We start from the raw sequence: 20555 nt of genomic DNA on the forward strand, positions 1-20555 counted from the left end.
AGTAATATTCGGCATGCTAATTACATTGCCGGTTGCCAAATTGCATTATCTCTTATAGTTTCCGAGATATGGACTATCGATAATTTACACCTTAGGCTCTGCTTCTAACTTGGGCCCAAATTGTAAAATGGTCTTATCTATTGGCGATTTCGTTCCAATTCACATTCCAAGTAATATTCGGCATGCTAATTACATTGCCGGTTGCCAAATTGCATTATCTCTTATAGTTTCCGAGATATGGACTATCGATAATTTACACCTTAGGCTCTGCTTCTAACTTGGGCCCAAATGGTAAAATGGTCTTATCTATTGGCGATTTCGTTACAATTCACATTCCAAGTAATATTCGGCATGCTAATTACATTGCCGGTTGCCAAATTGCATTATCTCTTATAGTTTCCGAGATATGGACTATCGATAATTTACACCTTAGGCTCTGCTTCTAACTTGGGCCCAAATTGTAAAATGGTCTTATCTATTGGCGATTTCGTCCCAATTCACATTCCAAGTGATATTCGGCATGCTAATTACATTGCCGGTTGCGAAATTGCATTATCTCTTATAGTTTCCGAGATATGGACTATCAATAATTTACACCTTAGGCTCTGCTTCTAACTTGGGCCCAAATTGTAAAATGGTCTTATCTATTGGCGATTTCGTTCCAATTCACATTCCAAGTAATATTCGGCATGCTAATTACATTGCCGGTTGCCAAATTGCATTATCTCTTATAGTTTCCGAGATATGGACTATCGATAATTTACACCTTAGGCTCTGCTTCTAACTTGGGCCCAAATTGTAAAATGGTATTATCTATTGGCGATTTCGTCCCAATTCACATTCCAAGTATTATTCGGCATGCTAATTACATTGCCGGTTGCCAAATTGCATTATCTCTTATAGTTTCCGAGATATGGACTATCGATAATTTACACCTTAGGCTCTGCTTCTAACTTGGGCCCAAATTGTAAAATGGTCTTATCTATTGGCGATTTCGTCCCAATTCACATTCCAAGTGATATTCGGCATGCTAATTACATTGCCGGTTGCGAAATTGCATTATCCCTTATAGTTTCCGAGATATGGACTATCGATAATTTACACCTTAGGCTCTGCTTCTAACTTGGGCCCAAATTGTAAAATGGTCTTATCTATTGGCGATTTCGTTCCAATTCACATTCCAAGTAATATTCGGCATGCTAATTACATTGCCGGTTGCCAAACTGCATTATCTCTTATAGTTTCCGAGATATGGACTATCGATAATTTACACCTTAGGCTCTGCTTCTAACTTGGGCCCAAATTGTAAAATGGTCTTATCTATTGGCGATTTAGTTGCAATTCGCATTCCAAGTAATATTCGGCATGCTAATTACATTGCCGGTTGCCAAATTGCATTATCTCTTATAGTTTCCGAGATATGGACTATCGATAATTTACACCTTAGGCTCTGCTTCTAACTTGGGCCCAAATTGTAAAATGGTCTTGTCTATTGGCGATTTCGTTCCAATTCACATTCCAAGTAATATTCGGCATGCTAATTACATTGCCGGTTGCCAAATTGCATTATCTCTTATAGTTTCCGAGATATGGACTATCGATTATTTACACCTTAGGCTCTGCTTCTAACTTGGGCCCAAATTGTAAAATGGTCTTATCAATTGGCGATTTCGTTCCAATTCACATTCCAAGTAATATTCGGCATGCTAATTACATTGCCGGTTGCCAAATTGCATTATCTCTTATAGTTTCCGAGATATGGACTATCGATAATTTACACCTTAGGCTCTGCTTCTAACTTGGGCCCAAATTGTAAAATGGTCTTATCTATTGGCGATTTAGTTGCAATTCACATTCCAAGTAATATTCGGCATGCTAATTACATTGCCGGTTGCCAAATTGCATTATCACTTATAGTTTCCGAGATATGGACTATCGATAATTTACACCTTAGGCTCTGCTTCTAACTTGGGCCCAAATTGTAAAATGGTCTTATCTATTGGCGATTTCGTTCCAATTCACATTCCAAGTAATATTCGGCATGCTAATTACATTGCCGGTTGCCAAATTGCATTATCTCTTATAGTTTCCGAGATATGGACTATCGATAATTTACACCTTAGGCTCTGCTTCTAACTTGGGCCCAAATGGTAAAATGGTCTTATCTATTGGCGATTTCGTTACAATTCACATTCCAAGTAATATTCGGCATGCTAATTACATTGCCGGTTGCCAAATTGCATTATCTCTTATAGTTTCCGAGATATGGACTATCGATAATTTACACCTTAGGCTCTGCTTCTAACTTGGGCCCAAATGGTAAAATGGTCTTATCTATTGGCGATTTCGTTACAATTCACATTCCAAGTAATATTCGGCATGCTAATTACATTGCCGGTTGCCAAATTGCATTATCTCTTATAGTTTCCGAGATATGGACTATCGATAATTTACACCTTAGGCTCTGCTTCTAACTTGGGCCCAAATTGTAAAATGGTCTTATCTATAGGCGATTTCGTTCCAATTCACATTCCAAATAATATTCGGTATGCTAATTACATTGCCGGTTGCCAAATTGCATTATCTCTTATAGTTTCCGAGATATGGACTATCGATAATTTACACCTTAGGCTCTGCTTCTAACTTGGGCCCAAATGGTAAAATGGTCTTATCTATTGGCGATTTCGTTACAATTCACATTCCAAGTAATATTCGGCATGCTAATTACATTGCCGGTTGCCAAATTGCTTTATCTCTTATAGTTTCCGAGATATGGACTATCGATAATTTATACCTTAGGCTCTGCTTCTAACTTGGGCCCAAATTGTAAAATGGTCTTATCTATTGGGGATTTCGTTCCAATTCACACTCCAAGTAATATTCGGCATGCTAATTACATTGCCGGTTGCGAAATTACATTATCTCTTATAGTTTCCGAGATATGGACTATCGATAATTTACACCTTAGGCTCTGCTTCTAACTTGGGCCCAAATTGTAAAATGGTCTTATCTATTGGCGATTTTGTTCCAATTCACATTCCAAGTAATATTCGGCATGCTAATTACATTGCCGGTTGCCAAATTGCATTATCTCTTATAGTTTCCGAGATATGGACTATCGATAATTTACACCTTAGGCTCTGCTTCTAACTTGGGCCCAAATTGTAAAATGGTCTTATCTATTGGCGATTTAGTTGCAATTCACATTCCAAGTAATATTCGGCATGCTAATTACATTGCCGGTTGCCAAATTGCATTATCTCTTATAGTTTCCGAGATATGGACTATCGATAATTTACACCTTAGGCTCTGCTTCTAACTTGGGCCCAAAATGTAAAATGGTCTTATCTATTGGCGATTTCGTTCCAATTCACATTCCAAGTAATATTCGGCATGCTAATTACATTGCCAGTTGCCAAATTGCATTATCTCTTATAGTTTCCGAGATATGGACTATCGATAATTTACACCTTAGGCTCTGCTTCTAACTTGGGCCCAAATTGTAAAATGGTCTTATCAATTGGCGATTTCGTTCCAATTCACATTCCAAGTAATATTCGGCATGCTAATTACATTGCCGGTTGCCAAATTGCATTATCTCTTATAGTTTCCGAGATATGGACTATCGATAATTTACACCTTAGGCTCTGCTTCTAACTTGGGCCCAAATTGTAAAATGGTCTTATCTATTGGCGATTTAGTTGCAATTCACATTCCAAGTAATATTCGGCATGCTAATTACATTGCCGGTTGCCAAATTGCATTATCTCTTATAGTTTCCGAGATATGGACTATCGATAATTTACACCTTAGGCTCTGCTTCTAACTTGGGCCCAAATTGTAAAATGGTCTTATCTATTGGCGATTTCGTTCCAATTCACATTCCAAGTAATATTCGGCATGCTAATTACATTGCCGGTTGCCAAATTGCATTATCTCTTATAGTTTCCGAGATATGGACTATCGATAATTTACACCTTAGGCTCTGCTTCTAACTTGGGCCCAAATGGTAAAATGGTCTTATCTATTGGCGATTTCGTTACAATTCACATTCCAAGTAATATTCGGCATGCTAATTACATTGCCGGTTGCCAAATTGCATTATCTCTTATAGTTTCCGAGATATGGACTATCGATAATTTACACCTTAGGCTCTGCTTCTAACTTGGGCCCAAATTGTAAAATGGTCTTATCTATTGGCGATTTCGTTCCAATTCACACTCCAAGTAATATTCGGCATGCTAATTACATTGCCGGTTGCGAAATTACATTATCTCTTATAGTTTCCGAGATATGGACTATCGATAATTTACACCTTAGGCTCTGCTTCTAACTTGGGCCCAAATTGTAAAATGGTCTTATCTATTGGCGATTTTGTTCCAATTCACATTCCAAGTAATATTCGGCATGCTAATTACATTGCCGGTTGCCAAATTGCATTATCTCTTATAGTTTCCGAGATATGGACTATCGATAATTTACACCTTAGGCTCTGCTTCTAACTTGGGCCCAAATTGTAAAATGGTCTTATCTATTGGCGATTTCGTTCCAATTCACATTCCAAGTAATATTCGGCATGCTAATTACATTGCCGGTTGCCAAATTGCATTATCTCTTATAGTTTCCGAGATATGGACTATTGATAATTTACACCTTAGGCTCTGCTTCTAACTTGGGCCCAAATGGTAAAATGGTCTTATCTATTGGCGATTTCGTTACAATTCACATTCCAAGTAATATTCGGCATGCTAATTACATTGCCGGTTGCCAAATTGCTTTATCTCTTATAGTTTCCGAGATATGGACTATCGATAATTTATACCTTAGGCTCTGCTTCTAACTTGGGCCCAAATTGTAAAATGGTCTTATCTATTGGCGATTTCGTTCCAATTCACACTCCAAGTAATATTCGGCATGCTAATTACATTGCCGGTTGCGAAATTACATTATCTCTTATAGTTTCCGAGATATGGACTATCGATAATTTACACCTTAGGCTCTGCTTCTAACTTGGGCCCAAATTGTAAAATGGTCTTATCTATTGGCGATTTTGTTCCAATTCACATTCCAACTAATATTCGGCATGCTAATTACATTGCCGGTTGCCAAATTGCATTATCTCTTATAGTTTCCGAGATATGGACTATCGATAATTTACACCTTAGGCTCTGCTTCTAACTTGGGCCCAAATTGTAAAATGGTCTTATCTATTGGCGATTTCGTTCCAATTCACATTCCAAGTAATATTCGGCTTGCTAATTACATTGCCGGTTGCCAAATTTCATTATCTCTTATAGTTTCCGAGATATGGACTATCGATAATTTACACCTTAGGCTCTGCTTCTAACTTGGGCCCAAATTATAAAATGGTCTTATCTATTGGCGATTTCGTCCCAATTCACATTCCAAGTGATATTCGGCATGCTAATTACATTGCCGGTTGCGAAATTGCATTATCTCTTATAGTTTCCGAGATATGGACTATCAATAATTTACACCTTAGGCTCTGCTTCTAACTTGGGCCCAAATTGTAAAATGGTCTTATCTATTGGCGATTTCGTTCCAATTCACATTCCAAGTAATATTCGGCATGCTAATTACATTGCCGGTTGCCAAATTGCATTATCTCTTATAGTTTCCGAGATATGGACTATCGATAATTTACACCTTAGGCTCTGCTTCTAACTTGGGCCCAAATTGTAAAATGGTCTTATCTATTGGCGATTTCGTTCCAATTCACATTCCAAGTAATATTCGGCATGCTAATTACATTGCCGGTTGCCAAATTGCATTATCTCTTATAGTTTCCGAGATATGGACTATCGATAATTTACACCTTAGGCTCTGCTTCTAACTTGGGCCCAAATTGTAAAATGGTCTTATCTATTGGCCATTTCGTTCCAATTCACATTCCAAGTAATATTCGGCATGCTAATTACATTGCCGGTTGCCAAATTGCATTATCTCTTATAGTTTCCGAGATATGGACTATCGATAATTTACACCTTAGTCTTTGCTTCTAACTTGGGCCCAAATTGTAAAATGGTCTTATTTATTGGCGATTTAGTTGCAATTCACATTCCAAGTAATATTCGGCATGCTAATTACATTGCCGGTTGCCAAATTGCATTACCTCTTATAGTTTCCGAGATATGGACTATCGATAATTTACACCTTAGGCTCTGCTTCTAACTTGGGCCCAAATTGTAAAATGGTCTTATCTATTGGCGATTTCGTTCCAATTCACATTCCAAGTAATATTTGGCATGCTAATTACATTGCCGGTTGCCAAATTGCATTATCTCTTATAATTTCCGAGATATGGACTATCGATAATTTACACCTTAGGCTCTGCTTCTAACTTGGGCCCAAATTGTAAAATGGTCTTATCTATTGGCGATTTCGTTCCAATTCACATTCCAAGTAATATTCGGCATGCTAATTACATTGCTGGTTGCCAAATTGCATTATCTCTTATAGTTTCCGAGATATGGACTATCGATAATTTACACCTTAGGCTCTGCTTCTAACTTGGGCCCAAATTGTAAAATGGTCTTATCTGTTGGCGATTTCGTTCCAATTCACATTCCAAGTAATATTCTTCATGCTAATTACATTGCCGGTTGCCAAATTGCATTATCTCTTATAGTTTCCGAGATATAGACTATCGATAATTTACACCTTAGTCTCTGCTTCTAACTGGGGCCCAAATTGTAAAATGGTCTTATCTATTGGCGATTTCGTTCCAATTCACATTCCAAGTAATATTCGGCATGCTAATTACATTGCCGGTTGCCAAATTGCATTATCTCTTATAGTTTCCGAGATATGGACTATCGATAATTTACACCTTAGGCTCTGCTTCTAACTTGGGCCCAAATTGTAAAATGGTCTTATCTATTGGCGATTTCGTCCCAATTCACATTCCAAGTGATATTCGGCATGCTAATTACATTGCCGGTTGCGAAATTGCATTATCTCTTATAGTTTCCGAGATATGGACTATCAATAATTTACACCTTAGGCTCTGCTTCTAACTTGGGCCCAAATTGTAAAATGGTCTTATCTATTGGCGATTTCGTTCCAATTCACATTCCAAGTAATATTCGGCATGCTAATTACATTGCCGGTTGCCAAATTGCATTATCTCTTATAGTTTCCGAGATATGGACTATCGATAATTTACACCTTAGGCTCTGCTTCTAACTTGGGCCCAAATTGTAAAATGGTCTTATCTATTGGCGATTTCGTTCCAATTCACATTCCAAGTAATATTCGGCATGCTAATTACATTGCCGGTTGCCAAATTGCATTATCTCTTATAGTTTCCGAGATATGGACTATCGATAATTTACACCTTAGGCTCTGCTTCTAACTTGGGCCCAAATTGTAAAATGGTCTTATCTATTGGCGATTTCGTTCCAATTCACATTCCAAGTAATATTCGGCATGCTAATTACATTGCCGGTTGCCAAATTGCATTATCTCTTATAGTTTCCGAGATATGGACTATCGATAATTTACACCTTAGGCTCTGCTTCTAACTTGGGCCCAAATTGTAAAATGGCCTTATCTATTGGCGATTTCGTCCCAATTCACATTCCAAGTAATATTCGGCATGCTAATTACATTGCCGGTTGCCAAATTGCATTATCTCTTATAGTTTCCGAGATATGGACTATCAATAATTTACACCTTAGGCTCTGCTTCTAACTTGGGCCCAAATTGTAAAATGGTCTTATCTATTGGCGATTTCGTTCCAATTCACATTCCAAGTAATATTCGGCATGCTAATTACATTGCCGGTTGCCAAATTGCATTATCTCTTATAGTTTCCGAGATATGGACTATCGATAATTTACACCTTAGGCTCTGCTTCTAACTTGGGCCCAAATTGTAAAATGGTCTTATCTATTGGCGATTTCGTTCCAATTCACATTCCAAGTAATATTCGGCATGCTAATTACATTGCCGGTTGCCAAATTGCATTATCTCTTATAGTTTCCGAGATATAGACTATCGATAATTTACACCTTAGGCTCTGCTTCTAACTTGGGCCCAAATTGTAAAATGGTCTTATCTATTGGCGATTTCGTTCCAATTCACATTCCAAGTAATATTCGGCATGCTAATTACATTGCCGGTTGCCAAATTGCATTATCTCTTATAGTTTCCGAGATATGGACTATCGATAATTTACACCTTAGGCTCTGCTTCTAACTTGGGCCCAAATTGTAAAATGGTCTTATCTATTGGCGATTTCGTCCCAATTCACATTCCAAGTGATATTCGGCATGCTAATTACATTGCCGGTTGCGAAATTGCATTATCTCTTATAGTTTCCGAGATATGGACTATCAATAATTTACACCTTAGGCTCTGCTTCTAACTTGGGTCCAAATTGTAAAATGGTCTTATCTATTGGCGATTTCGTTCCAATTCACATTCCAAGTAATATTCGGCATGCTAATTACATTGCCGGTTGCCAAATTGCATTATCTCTTATAGTTTCCGAGATATGGACTATCGATAATTTACACCTTAGGCTCTGCTTCTAACTTGGGCCCAAATTGTAAAATGGTCTTTTCTATTGGCGATTTCGTTCCAATTCACATTCCAAGTAATATTCGGCATGCTAATTACATTGCCGGTTGCCAAATTGCATTATCTCTTATAGTTTCCGAGATATGGACTATCGATAATTTACACCTTAGGCTCTGCTTCTAACTTGGGCCCAAATTGTAAAATGGTCTTATCTATTGGCGATTTCGTTCCAATTCACATTCCAAGTAATATTCGGCATGCTACTTACATTGCCGGTAGCCAAATTGCATTATCTCTTATAGTTTCCGAGATATGGACTATCGATAATTTACACCTTAGGCTCTGCTTCTAACTTGGGCCCAAATTGTAAAATGGCCTTATCTATTGGCGATTTCGTCCCAATTCACATTCCAAGTAATATTCGGTATGCTAATTACATTGCCGGTTGCCAAATTGCATTATCTCTTATAGTTTCCGAGATATGGACTATCAATAATTTACACCTTAGGCTCTGCTTCTAACTTGGGCCCAAATTGTAAAATGGTCTTATCTATTGGCGATTTCGTTCCAATTCACATTCCAAGTAATATTCGGCATGCTAATTACATTGCCGGTTGCCAAATTGCATTATCTCTTATAGGTTCCGAGATATGGACTATCGATAATTTACACCTTAGGCTCTGCTTCTAACTTGAGCCTAAATTGTAAAATGGTCTTATCTATTGGCGATTTCGTTCCAATTCACATTCCAAGTAATATTCGGCATGCTAATTACATTGCCGGTTGCCAAATTGCATTATCTCTTATAGTTTCCGAGATATGGACTATCGATAATTTACACCTTAGGCTCTGCTTCTAACTTGGGCCCAAATTGTAAAATGGTCTTATCTATTGGCGATTTCGTTCCAATTCTCATTCCAAGTAATATTCGGCATGCTAATTACATTGCCGGTTGCCAAATTGCATTATCTCTTATAGGTTCCGAGATATGGACTATCGATAATTTACACCTTAGGCTCTGCTTCTAACTTGGGCCCAAATTGTAAAATGGTCTTATCTATTGGCGATTTCGTTCCAATTCACAGTCCAAGTAATATTCGGCATGCTAATTACACTGCCGGTTGCCAAATTGCATTAACTCTTATAGTTTCCGAGATATGGACTATCGATAATTTACACCTTAGGCTCTGCTTCTAACTTGGGCCCAAATTGTAAAATGGTCTTATCTATTGGCGATTTCGTTCCAATTCACATTCCAAGTAATATTTGGCATGCTAATTACATTGCCGGTTGCCAAATTGCATTATCTCTTATAGTTTCCGAGATATGGACTATCGATAATTTACACCTTAGGCTCTGCTTCTAACTTGAGCCTAAATTGTAAAATGGTCTTATCTATTGGCGATTTCGTTCCAATTCACATTCCAAGTAATATTCGGCATGCTAATTACATTGCCGGTTGCCAAATTGCATTATCTCTTATAGTTTCCGAGATATGGACTATCGATAATTTACACCTTAGGCTCTGCTTCTAACTTGGGCCCAAATTGTAAAATGGTCTTATCTATTGGCGATTTCGTTCCAATTCACATTCCAAGTAATATTTGGCATGCTAATTACATTGCCGGTTGCCAAATTGCATTATCTCTTATAGTTTCCGAGATATGGACTATCAATAATTTACACCTTAGGCTCTGCTTCTAACTTGGGCCCAAATTGTAAAATGGTCTTATCTATTGGCGATTTCGTTCCAATTCACATTCCAAGTAATATTCGGCATGCTAATTACATTGCCGGTTGCCAAATTGCATTATCTCTTATAGTTTCCGAGATATGGACTATCGATAATTTACACCTTAGGCTCTGCTTCTAACTTGGGCCCAAATTGTAAAATGGTCTTATCTATTGGCGATTTCGTTCCAATTCACATTCCAAGTAATATTCGGCATGCTAATTACATTGCCGGTTGCCAAATTGCATTATCTCTTATAGTTTCCGAGATATGGACTATCGATAATTTACACCTTAGGCTCTGCTTCTAACTTGGGCCCAAATTGTAAAATGGTCTTATCTATTGGCGATTTCGTTCCAATTCACATTCCAGGTAATATTCGGCATGCTAATTACATTGCCGGTAGCCAAATTGCATTATCTCTTATAGTTTCCGAGATATGGACTATCGATAATTTACACCTTAGGCTCTGCTTCTAACTTGGGCCCAAATTGTAAAATGGCCTTATCTATTGGCGATTTCGTCCCAATTCACATTCCAAGTAATATTCGGTATGCTAATTACATTGCCGGTTGCCAAATTGCATTATCTCTTATAGGTTCCGAGATATGGACTATCGATAATTTACACCTTAGGCTCTGCTTCTAACTTGGGCCCAAATTGTAAAATGGTCTTATCTATTGGCGATTTCGTTCCAATTCACATTCCAAGTAATATTTGGCATGCTAATTACATTGCCGGTTGCCAAATTGCATTATCTCTTATAGTTTCCGAGATATGGACTATCAATAATTTACACCTTAGGCTCTGCTTCTAACTTGGGCCCAAATTGTAAAATGGTCTTATCTATTGGCGATTTCGTTCCAATTCACATTCCAAGTAATATTCGGCATGCTAATTACATTGCCGGTTGCCAAATTGCATTATCTCTTACAGTTTCCGAGATATGGACTATCGATAATTTACACCTTAGGCTCTGCTTCTAACTTGGGCCCAAATTGTAAAATGGTCTTATCTATTGGCGATTTCGTTCCAATTCACATTCCAAGTAATATTCGGCATGCTAATTACATTGCCGGTTGCCAAATTGCATTATCTCTTATAGTTTCCGAGATATGGACTATCGATAATTTACACCTTAGGCTCTGCTTCTAACTTGGGCCCAAATTGTAAAATGGTCTTATCTATTGGCGATTTCGTTCCAATTCACATTCCAAGTAATATTCGGCATGCTAATTACATTGCCGGTAGCCAAATTGCATTATCTCTTATAGTTTCCGAGATATGGACTATCGATAATTTACACCTTAGGCTCTGCTTCTAACTTGGGCCCAAATTGTAAAATGGCCTTATCTATTGGCGATTTCGTCCCAATTCACATTCCAAGTAATATTCGGTATGCTACATTGCCGGTTGCCAAATTGCATTATCTCTTATAGTTTCCGAGATATGGACTATCAATAATTTACACCTTAGGCTCTGCTTCTAACTTGGGCCCAAATTGTAAAATGGTCTTATCTATTGGCGATTTCTTTCCAATTCTCATTCCAAGTAATATTCGGGATGCTAATTACATTGCCGGTTGCCAAATTGCATTATCTCTTATAGGTTCCGAGATATGGACTATCGATAATTTACACCTTAGGCTCTGCTTCTAACTTGGGCCCAAATTGTAAAATGGTCTTATCTATTGGCGATTTCGTTCCAATTCACAGTCCAAGTAATATTCGGCATGCTAATTACACTGCCGGTTGCCAAATTGCATTAACTCTTATAGTTTCCGAGATATGGACTATCGATAATTTACACCTTAGGCTCTGCTTCTAACTTGGGCCCAAATTGTAAAATGGTCTTATCTATAGGCGATTTCGTTCCAATTCACATTCCAAGTAATATTTGGCATGCTAATTACATTGCCGGTTGCCAAATTGCATTATCTCTTATAGTTTCCGAGATATGGACTATCGATAATTTACACCTTAGGCTCTGCTTCTAACTTGAGCCTAAATTGTAAAATGGTCTTATCTATTGGCGATTTCGTTCCAATTCACATTCCAAGTAATATTCGGCATGCTAATTACATTGCCGGTTGCCAAATTGCATTATCTCTTATAGTTTCCGAGATATGGACTATCGATAATTTACACCTTAGGCTCTGCTTCTAACTTGGGCCCAAATTGTAAAATGGTCTTATCTATTGGCGATTTCGTTCCAATTCACATTCCAAGTAATATTTGGCATGCTAATTACATTGCCGGTTGCCAAATTGCATTATCTCTTATAGTTTCCGAGATATGGACTGTCAATAATTTACACCTTAGGCTCTGCTTCTAACTTGGGCCCAAATTGTAAAATGGTCTTATCTATTGGCGATTTCGTTCCAATTCACATTCCAAGTAATATTCGGCATGCTAATTACATTGCCGGTTGCCAAATTGCATTATCTCTTATAGTTTCCGAGATATGGACTATCGATAATTTACACCTTAGGCTCTGCTTCTAACTTGGGCCCAAATTGTAAAATGGTCTTATCTATTGGCGATTTCGTTCCAATTCACATTCCAAGTAATATTCGGCATGCTAATTACATTGCCGGTTGCCAAATTGCATTATCTCTTATAGTTTCCGAGATATGGACTATCGATAATTTACACCTTAGGCTCTGCTTCTAACTTGGGCCCAAATTGTAAAATGGTCTTATCTATTGGCGATTTCGTTCCAATTCACATTCCAAGTAATATTCGGCATGCTAATTACATTGCCGGTTGCCAAATTGCATTATCTCTTATAGTTTCCGAGATATGGACTATCGATAATTTACACCTTAGGCTCTGCTTCTAACTTGGGCCCAAATTGTAAAATGGCCTTATCTATTGGCGATTTCGTCCCAATTCACATTCCAAGTAATATTCGGCATGCTAATTACATTGCCGGTTGCCAAATTGCATTATCTCTTATAGTTTCCGAGATATGGACTATCAATAATTTACACCTTAGGCTCTGCTTCTAACTTGGGCCCAAATTGTAAAATGGTCTTATCTATTGGCGATTTCGTTCCAATTCACATTCCAAGTAATATTCGGCATGCTAATTACATTGCCGGTTGCCAAATTGCATTATCTCTTATAGTTTCCGAGATATGGACTATCGATAATTTACACCTTAGGCTCTGCTTCTAACTTGGGCCCAAATTGTAAAATGGTCTTATCTATTGGCGATTTCGTTCCAATTCACATTCCAAGTAATATTCGGCATGCTAATTACATTGCCGGTTGCCAAATTGCATTATCTCTTATAGTTTCCGAGATATAGACTATCGATAATTTACACCTTAGGCTCTGCTTCTAACTTGGGCCCAAATTGTAAAATGGTCTTATCTATTGGCGATTTCGTTCCAATTCACATTCCAATTAATATTCGGCATGCTAATTACATTGCCGGTTGCCAAATTGCATTATCTCTTATAGTTTCCGAGATATGGACTATCGATAATTTACACCTTAGGCTCTGCTTCTAACTTGGGCCCAAATTGTAAAATGGTCTTATCTATTGGCGATTTCGTCCCAATTCACATTCCAAGTGATATTCGGCATGCTAATTACATTGCCGGTTGCGAAATTGCATTATCTCTTATAGTTTCCGAGATATGGACTATCAATAATTTACACCTTAGGCTCTGCTTCTAACTTGGGCCCAAATTGTAAAATGGTCTTATCTATTGGCGATTTCGTTCCAATTCACATTCCAAGTAATATTCGGCATGCTAATTACATTGCCGGTTGCCAAATTGCATTATCTCTTATAGTTTCCGAGATATGGACTATCGATAATTTACACCTTAGGCTCTGCTTCTAACTTGGGCCCAAATTGTAAAATGGTCTTATCTATTGGCGATTTCGTTCCAATTCACATTCCAAGTAATATTCGGCATGCTAATTACATTGCCGGTTGCCAAATTGCATTATCTCTTATAGTTTCCGAGATATGGACTATCGATAATTTACACCTTAGGCTCTGCTTCTAACTTGGGCCCAAATTGTAAAATGGTCTTATCTATTGGCGATTTCGTTCCAATTCACATTCCAAGTAATATTCGGCATGCTAATTACATTGCCGGTAGCCAAATTGCATTATCTCTTATAGTTTCCGAGATATGGACTATCGATAATTTACACCTTAGGCTCTGCTTCTAACTTGGGCCCAAATTGTAAAATGGCCTTATCTATTGGCGATTTCGTCCCAATTCACATTCCAAGTAATATTCGGTATGCTAATTACATTGCCGGTTGCCAAATTGCATTATCTCTTATAGTTTCCGAGATATGGACTATCGATAATTTACACCTTAGGCTCTGCTTCTAACTTGGGCCCAAATTGTAAAATGGTCTTATCTATTGGCGATTTCGTTCCAATTCACATTCCAAGTAATATTCGGCATGCTAATTACATTGCCGGTTGCCAAATTGCATTATCTCTTATAGGTTCCGAGATATGGACTATCGATAATTTACACCTTAGGCTCTGCTTCTAACTTGAGCCTAAATTGTAAAATGGTCTTATCTATTGGCGATTTCGTTCCAATTCACATTCCAAGTAATATTCGGCATGCTAATTACATTGCCGGTTGCCAAATTGCATTATCTCTTATAGTTTCCGAGATATGGACTATCGATTATTTACACCTTAGGCTCTGCTTCTAACTTGGGTCCAAATTGTAAAATGGTCTTATCTATTGGCGATTTCGTTCCAATTCACACTCCAAGAAATATTCGGCATGCTAATTACATTGCCAGTTGCGAAATTGCATTATCTCTTATAGTTTCCGAGATATGGACTATCGATATTTTACACCTTAGGCTCTGCTTCTAACTTGGGCCCAAATTGTAAAATGGTCTTATCTATTGGCGATTTCGTTCCAATTCTCATTCCAAGTAATATTCGGCATGCTAATTACATTGCCGGTTGCCAAATTGCATTATCTCTTATAGGTTCCGAGATATGAACTATCGATAATTTACACCTTAGGCTCTGCTTCTAACTTGGGCCCAAATTGTAAAATGGTCTTATCTATTGGCGATTTCGTTCCAATTCACAGTCCAAGTAATATTCGGCATGCTAATTACACTGCCGGTTGCCAAATTGCATTAACTCTTATAGTTTCCGAGATATGGACTATCGATAATTTACACCTTAGTCTCTGCTTCTAACTTGGGCCCAAATTGTAAAATGGTCTTATCTATTGGCGATTTCGTTCCAATTCACATTCCAAGTAATATTTGGCATGCTAATTACATTGCCGGTTGCCAAATTGCATTATCTCTTATAGTTTCCGAGATATGGACTATCAATAATTTACACCTTAGGCTCTGCTTCTAACTTGGGCCCAAATTGTAAAATGGTCTTATCTATTGGCGATTTCGTTCCAATTCACATTCCAAGTAATATTCGGCATGCTAATTACATTGCCGGTTGCCAAATTGCATTATCTCTTACAGTTTCCGAGATATGGACTATCGATAATTTACACCTTAGGCTCTGCTTCTAACTTGGGCCCAAATTGTAAAATGGTCTTATCTATTGGCGATTTCGTTCCAATTCACATTCCAAGTAATATTCGGCATGCTAATTACATTGCCGGTTGCCAAATTGCATTATCTCTTATAGTTTCCGAGATATGGACTATCGATAATTTACACCTTAGGCTCTGCTTCTAACTTGGGCCCAAATTGTAAAATGGTCTTATCTATTGGCGATTTCGTTCCAATTCACATTCCAAGTAATATTCGGCATGCTAATTACATTGCCGGTAGCCAAATTGCATTATCTCTTATAGTTTCCGAGATATGGACTATCGATAATTTACACCTTAGGCTCTGCTTCTAACTTGGGCCCAAATTGTAAAATGGCCTTATCTATTGGCGATTTCGTCCCAATTCACATTCCAAGTAATATTCGGTATGCTACATTGCCGGTTGCCAAATTGCATTATCTCTTATAGTTTCCGAGATATGGACTATCAATAATTTACACCTTAGGCTCTGCTTCTAACTTGGGCCCAAATTGTAAAATGGTCTTATCTATTGGCGATTTCTTTCCAATTCTCATTCCAAGTAATATTCGGCATGCTAATTACATTGCCGGTTGCCAAATTGCATTATCTCTTATAGGTTCCGAGATATGGACTATCGATAATTTACACCTTAGGCTCTGCTTCTAACTTGGGCCCAAATTGTAAAATGGTCTTATCTATTGGCGATTTCGTTCCAATTCACAGTCCAAGTAATATTCGGCATGCTAATTACACTGCCGGTTGCCAAATTGCATTAACTCTTATAGTTTCCGAGATATGGACTATCGATAATTTACACCTTAGGCTCTGCTTCTAACTTGGGCCCAAATTGTAAAATGGTCTTATCTATAGGCGATTTCGTTCCAATTCACATTCCAAGTAATATTTGGCATGCTAATTACATTGCCGGTTGCCAAATTGCATTATCTCTTATAGTTTCCGAGATATGGACTATCGATAATTTACACCTTAGGCTCTGCTTCTAACTTGAGCCTAAATTGTAAAATGGTCTTATCTATTGGCGATTTCGTTCCAATTCACATTCCAAGTAATATTCGGCATGCTAATTACATTGCCGGTTGCCAAATTGCATTATCTCTTATAGTTTCCGAGATATGGACTATCGATAATTTACACCTTAGGCTCTGCTTCTAACTTGGGCCCAAATTGTAAAATGGTCTTATCTATTGGCGATTTCGTTCCAATTCACATTCCAAGTAATATTTGGCATGCTAATTACATTGCCGGTTGCCAAATTGCATTATCTCTTATAGTTTCCGAGATATGGACTGTCAATAATTTACACCTTAGGCTCTGCTTCTAACTTGGGCCCAAATTGTAAAATGGTCTTATCTATTGGCGATTTCGTTCCAATTCACATTCCAAGTAATATTCGGCATGCTAATTACATTGCCGGTTGCCAAATTGCATTATCTCTTATAGTTTCCGAGATATGGACTATCGATAATTTACACCTTAGGCTCTGCTTCTAACTTGGGCCCAAATTGTAAAATGGTCTTATCTATTGGCGATTTCGTTCCAATTCACATTCCAAGTAATATTCGGCATGCTAATTACATTGCCGGTTGCCAAATTGCATTATCTCTTATAGTTTCCGAGATATGGACTATCGATAATTTACACCTTAGGCTCTGCTTCTAACTTGGGCCCAAATTGTAAAATGGTCTTATCTATTGGCGATTTCGTTCCAATTCACATTCCAAGTAATATTCGGCATGCTAATTACATTGCCGGTTGCCAAATTGCATTATCTCTTATAGTTTCCGAGATATGGACTATCGATAATTTACACCTTAGGCTCTGCTTCTAACTTGGGCCCAAATTGTAAAATGGCCTTATCTATTGGCGATTTCGTCCCAATTCACATTCCAAGTAATATTCGGCATGCTAATTACATTGCCGGTTGCCAAATTGCATTATCTCTTATAGTTTCCGAGATATGGACTATCAATAATTTACACCTTAGGCTCTGCTTCTAACTTGGGCCCAAATTGTAAAATGGTCTTATCTATTGGCGATTTCGTTCCAATTCACATTCCAAGTAATATTCGGCATGCTAATTACATTGCCGGTTGCCAAATTGCATTATCTCTTATAGTTTCCGAGATATGGACTATCGATAATTTACACCTTAGGCTCTGCTTCTAACTTGGGCCCAAATTGTAAAATGGTCTTATCTATTGGCGATTTCGTTCCAATTCACATTCCAAGTAATATTCGGCATGCTAATTACATTGCCGGTTGCCAAATTGCATTATCTCTTATAGTTTCCGAGATATAGACTATCGATAATTTACACCTTAGGCTCTGCTTCTAACTTGGGCCCAAATTGTAAAATGGTCTTATCTATTGGCGATTTCGTTCCAATTCACATTCCAATTAATATTCGGCATGCTAATTACATTGCCGGTTGCCAAATTGCATTATCTCTTATAGTTTCCGAGATATGGACTATCGATAATTTACACCTTAGGCTCTGCTTCTAACTTGGGCCCAAATTGTAAAATGGTCTTATCTATTGGCGATTTCGTCCCAATTCACATTCCAAGTGATATTCGGCATGCTAATTACATTGCCGGTTGCGAAATTGCATTATCTCTTATAGTTTCCGAGATATGGACTATCAATAATTTACACCTTAGGCTCTGCTTCTAACTTGGGCCCAAATTGTAAAATGGTCTTATCTATTGGCGATTTCGTTCCAATTCACATTCCAAGTAATATTCGGCATGCTAATTACATTGCCGGTTGCCAAATTGCATTATCTCTTATAGTTTCCGAGATATGGACTATCGATAATTTACACCTTAGGCTCTGCTTCTAACTTGGGCCCAAATTGTAAAATGGTCTTATCTATTGGCGATTTCGTTCCAATTCACATTCCAAGTAATATTCGGCATGCTAATTACATTGCCGGTTGCCAAATTGCATTATCTCTTATAGTTTCCGAGATATGGACTATCGATAATTTACACCTTAGGCTCTGCTTCTAACTTGGGCCCAAATTGTAAAATGGTCTTATCTATTGGCGATTTCGTTCCAATTCACATTCCAAGTAATATTCGGCATGCTAATTACATTGCCGGTAGCCAAATTGCTTTATCTCTTATAGTTTCCGAGATATGGACTATCGATAATTTACACCTTAGGCTCTGCTTCTAACTTGGGCCCAAATTGTAAAATGGCCTTATCTATTGGCGATTTCGTCCCAATTCACATTCCAAGTAATATTCGGTATGCTAATTACATTGCCGGTTGCCAAATTGCATTATCTCTTATAGTTTCCGAGATATGGACTATCAATAATTTACACCTTAGGCTCTGCTTCTAACTTGGGCCCAAATTGTAAAATGGTCTTATCTATTGGCGATTTCGTTCCAATTCACATTCCAAGTAATATTCGGCATGCTAATTACATTGCCGGTTGCCAAATTGCATTATCTCTTATAGGTTCCGAGATATGGACTATCGATAATTTACACCTTAGGCTCTGCTTCTAACTTGAGCCTAAATTGTAAAATGGTCTTATCTATTGGCGATTTCGTTCCAATTCACATTCCAAGTAATATTCGGCATGCTAATTACATTGCCGGTTGCCAAATTGCATTATCTCTTATAGTTTCCGAGATATGGACTATCGATTATTTACACCTTAGGCTCTGCTTCTAACTTGGGTCCAAATTGTAAAATGGTCTTATCTATTGGCGATTTCGTTCCAATTCACACTCCAAGAAATATTCGGCATGCTAATTACATTGCCAGTTGCGAAATTGCATTATCTCTTATAGTTTCCGAGATATGGACTATCGATATTTTACACCTTAGGCTCTGCTTCTAACTTGGGCCCAAATTGTAAAATGGTCTTATCTATTGGCGATTTCGTTCCAATTCTCATTCCAAGTAATATTCGGCATGCTAATTACATTGCCGGTTGCCAAATTGCATTATCTCTTATAGGTTCCGAGATATGAACTATCGATAATTTACACCTTAGGCTCTGCTTCTAACTTGGGCCCAAATTGTAAAATGGTCTTATCTATTGGCGATTTCGTTCCAATTCACAGTCCAAGTAATATTCGGCATGCTAATTACACTGCCGGTTGCCAAATTGCATTAACTCTTATAGTTTCCGAGATATGGACTATCGATAATTTACACCTTAGTCTCTGCTTCTAACTTGGGCCCAAATTGTAAAATGGTCTTATCTATTGGCGATTTCGTTCCAATTCACATTCCAAGTAATATTTGGCATGCTAATTACATTGCCGGTTGCCAAATTGCATTATCTCTTATAGTTTCCGAGATATGGACTATCGATAATTTACACCTTAGGCTCTGCTTCTAACTTGAGCCTAAATTGTAAAATGGTCTTATCTATTGGCGATTTCGTTCCAATTCACATTCCAAGTAATATTCGGCATGCTAATTACATTACCGGTTGCCAAATTGCATTATCTCTTATAGTTTCCGAGATATGGACTATCGATAATTTACACCTTAGGCTCTGCTTCTAACTTGGGCCCAAATTGTAAAATGGTCTTATCTATTGGCGATTTCGTTCCAATTCACATTCCAAGTAATATTTGGCATGCTAATTACATTGCCGGTTGCCAAATTGCATTATCTCTTATAGTTTCCGAGATATGGACTATCAATAATTTACACCTTAGGCTCTGCTTCTAACTTGGG

The sequence above is a fragment of the Rhynchophorus ferrugineus genome, unplaced genomic scaffold (assembly GCF_030347505.1).
Source record: "Rhynchophorus ferrugineus isolate W39M unplaced genomic scaffold, kcgeb_rfMv2 rfM2, whole genome shotgun sequence".
NCBI classification, from domain to species: domain Eukaryota; kingdom Metazoa; phylum Arthropoda; class Insecta; order Coleoptera; family Curculionidae; genus Rhynchophorus; species Rhynchophorus ferrugineus.